Below are 4271 nucleotides of genomic sequence, written 5' to 3' on the forward strand. Positions count from 1 at the left end.
TATGTATTTTTTCTGCCTTTCTCTTTGTGTATAAATAATATATTTTATATATCACAAATTTATAATCACTTTTATAGCCTGCTTTTTAACTTGATGCATTGTAAGCATTACCCCATGTCATTAAAAATTCTTTCAAGTATCATGTATATTTGCTGGAACACTATTCCATCATAAAGACATACCATATTTTATTTAACAGTTTTGTTCTGTTTGATATTTACATTATTGCCAAAGTTCCTTTATTATAAATAAAACAGTCATTAGCATCCATATACCTAAATCTTTGTCAGTATCTCTAATTATTTCCTTTGAGCAGAGCCCTGGAAGTAAAAAATCCAAGTCAAAGCTCAGAACTTTTTAACACACTTGTATGATACACACGCCATCAAAACTTCTTGAAAGACTGGTCTGTTGTGGATATCTCGGTTTTCTTCTCCCTTTTCTCCTCAACCCAGCCGAGTCTTGCTTTTGTGCCCCCCACCCCGACCCCTCTAGAGTGGCTCTCACGCTTGACCTCTTTTGAAAAATGTAATACTATTTATTTAACTTCAAAAACATTTCAGTGTTCTAAACATACAAAATACAACAGAAAGTTGTAAATTGTGCTTAAATACACAAGGTTCTTGAACTTTCGCTGATGCAGTGGCTCTTTGCTGACAATTAAGGGTTCTGTAGTTTGTTTAAATATGAAGTTTAAACCTACAGCTCTTAACTAAAAAAAATCCAAATACTTCTTATGCCAGCGGACCCCCCCTTTCTCATACTTCAGCATGGCAGCAGGATGCCATGCCCCCTATATAAAAACAAGACACCTTGTCACAGTCAGCAGAAGACTTCTGCTACCACCGCCTCAACGCAAGGCTAAGGTCATCAAGCATTTTTTGCAGTTGTTTTGCTCTTTTTACCACATATAGATATGTACAGTTGATAACTCAGCACTTCTAGACAATAACATCTAATTAACACCACCTTGCAATTTTTTAAAATGCCAGAATAATCTTCAATTACTTCATTGCACCAACAGCAAAGTGCACAGAATGTGGAAAACACGACCATCTTTAAACTACTTGGGAATATGTACAACTTTAATACAGTTTCAGACTGCTGAGGACACTATTCCACTTCATGTAAGCCACTGACAATTTCTAGAGCACTTTGAGACACTATGATATGATTGTGATCAAATTTTGTAATTAGACAGATTTCAGATAAGGCATGCGGATCACAATGCTCCTCTAAGGTATTCATAAGGAGACAGATAATCAGTTTTTTGTTCATCTTCCCCCTCCTCCCCCTTTCTTTTTCCCCCCTCCCTTCCTCCTCCTCCTCCATTCTCTTCTCCATTTTCCTCTGTCACTTTTTTCCAGGCAATGTTAGTGGGACCCTTTGTGCCATCAAACTTTCTTTTAGACTTAGAGTCAGCAACATCCTCCTGGTGTTTCTCCTTTTGCTTCACCACATTAGTGATGTATGGCTGCGTTTCCCTGTCACTTAAGCTATTTCACAGACGATATTATTATTCTGAGATATTACAGCAATATCTAGTAGAGATGTCATAGGGCTCGTGAATTTGGTCTCCGGGTGGACTTATGAACAGAACAGGAAGAATCCAGATGGTGGTCTTTTGAGAGTGATTGTGCCCTATTCCTTCTTACCTCCCTTAGCTGGTCCTTAACACCTCATTTCCTGATCACACCGTATTTTATCCACTTTTGCTATTTCTTCAAGTTTAGATTTCTGTTTCCCAGACATTTCCTTCAACCTCTCAGAACACTTTTTGGAAAATTCTGAAAAACTGACAGGGACCTCTGGGTTTTTCTTCTTATGTTTTTCTCTGCCTTTTTCTTTTCTTTTCTTTTCTTGTACCGGGAATCAAACTCAGGACCTTGCGCTTGCCATGCAGGCACTTATGCCTGCTGAGCTATATCCCCGGCCCCCAACTTTTTCATTTTAAGTGAACCTTCCCTGCAAAAGTGTTACAGAAAACAGAGACCTTGACTTCTGCCTGTGGCCCTCCTCTTCCTTCATGAGAGGGTGGGAGCGGGGCCTGAGCTTTTCCAGGATTCCTTCAGGCACTGAGAAACACAGTTGATCTTGGAGTCTTAGCCTGGACCCCTCAGGGCAGATCCTAAGGCAAAGGCGTATTTCTTGTTGCTCCTTTCTTGGGAAGTCAGCACCGCAGAAGCAGGAAGGGGGCACAGTGGACAGGACTGGGGGAGGGGTGGAGTTTGGAGGTACATTAAGCAGCATCAAATTCACTTGCACGCTTGTCTTGCTGGAGCCTTGCTGAAGGACCAGTGAGGTGCTGCATCTCTGGACAGTCTGTCTGCGGGGAGAAGGGGAGAAGACAGTGCTGGCTCCCAGAAACAATTGGTCCAAGTTTTACCCAATATGCCCTCACTCCCCTGCACAGCTGGGTCGTGCTTGAGGGACAAGTGAGCCCCAGGACAGGTGGTTAGACATGCAGAGCTGGAATACGAAACAAACTTTGGGGGTACCTGATCAAAGACAGTTCCAGGTAGTCACAGGAGCTGAGGTGGTGCACAAGTGTGATACAGAAGGTGAGGACCCCCAGTGTACAGACAGAAAAACTATAACCCAGAGACGGGAAATACCTTGCCCACTTTTAACCAGCCAGTTAGCAGCAGAACGCTGTGCCTCACTTTCCATCTAGCATTCCTTCCCCATGCTAAGCTGTCACTGTGTGATTTTTTTTGTCCCGTCTTTCTCTTGAATTGTCAAGAAAGCATCACTAACACCCTGGCCCTTCTCAGTGGAATTTACTAAGTGGCTTTGGCACCAGTGTCATCCCTCACAAGGATGTCCTAACCGGAACATCATTGCTGTTGTTGTCAGTCAGGTTCCTTTGGAGTTAGGGAGAGCAAGTCTCTGACAGCGAAGTGGAAGGCTGTCACTACCAGCCACACCTGCCAATATTTAGGCAGGGATTTCTTCATATTTGGCAGAATCCGACAGCAGTTGTCCTTATTTAATAAGATGCTGAGGATTACGCTGAGCCAGTCTGATACACCGAAACCTCCACACGTACTTCACAGCTTATATGTTTTTTAGTATTGCAAATTGCCTCACATTCCTTCCTGTAATCAACAGAGTATAAATCAGGCACAGCTATAATAATCATAAATAATTTTCCTCCGGAAAATAAAACCCAACAGGGGAATAGGTATTAATAATCCACAAATAAGTCCTATGTTACCTTGATTTAGATGTTGGCTATTCCTGAGATCAGTTATCCTGTGAAATGATTCCCTGAGGCAGGTGGCCTCCTAGGAAATGACACTTAGGTAATTCACACTCTTTTGGACAGTTCAAGCACAATCCTGCTAAGTCTGAGACATACTAAAGCACTGTGTAAAAACAAACAAATGATGATGATGACCGCCACGCAAGTTCACATTTTGAATACATTCACACCCCTTGCTTTCCATCCTGGTACATACATTTCCTGGCCAGATGTCTTTGTGTGTATACTCGGGTTTGTGCAAATTCAAAGTCATGGCACTTCCTAAAAGATTTTAGGTTGCCATATTCTTGAGTCAGTTCAGTAAAATATATGTTCTGACCTTTGATAGTTGACTGATTGCCCTCATGAAATAACTGGGACTCATTAGGCTTTTCCCTGGAGACTTCCATGTGTGTGTTATTTATATTGAAGTATTAAAACATATTCATATTTAATCTACTCAGCCATAATTTTTTTTCCATGAAAATTACTCACACAAGCTGGCCTAATCGTAAGAAATCTCATTACTAGTAACTTCCTAATACCTAGACAGAGGCCTCCTGGCTTGTGCTGGTATCACAGAAGCTACAGCTTGTTTCTGACTCTGTAGTCATTTTAAGATATAGTCTCCATACAGCCAGAAACAATATCTTTTCAATTTTTGAAGCAAACATTATTTCAGTGCTTAAGAAAAATTTCTGAAATATCCCCAGATATTTTTTAGTTCATGTAAATAATAATAACAAAACTGTGTGGTGCTCATGTACAATTATAGCAGTGTATTCCTCATCTGGCTTTGAGAGAGTGAGGAGTTAGAAGTGGTGATCTAATTCTGTATTTATCAAACATTTACAGAGATGAGGAGTGAATGTCTTCCACACTTGTCAAATCCACATCAATGTTTGGAAAAGCTGGCGTCACAACAGCGCTGACTTTGGAGGAAAGAGAAGGCAAGAAAGAGAAAAAAAGAAGAAGAAAGACCAACCTTAAAAACTTAGGCTACTGACAGTCTTTGTCCAGTGGGCAT

General features: G+C 41.0%; 1 pseudogene; it reads right to left on the reverse strand.

Annotated features, from left to right (window-relative positions):
* Positions 1-1327: 1327 nt before the first annotated feature.
* On the reverse strand, positions 1328-4271 carry LOC106147782 (annotated as a pseudogene).

Source organism: Chinchilla lanigera, unplaced genomic scaffold, assembly GCF_000276665.1.
Source record: "Chinchilla lanigera isolate Chin_1 unplaced genomic scaffold, ChiLan1.0 scaffold00001, whole genome shotgun sequence".
Classification (NCBI taxonomy): Eukaryota; Metazoa; Chordata; class Mammalia; order Rodentia; family Chinchillidae; genus Chinchilla; species Chinchilla lanigera.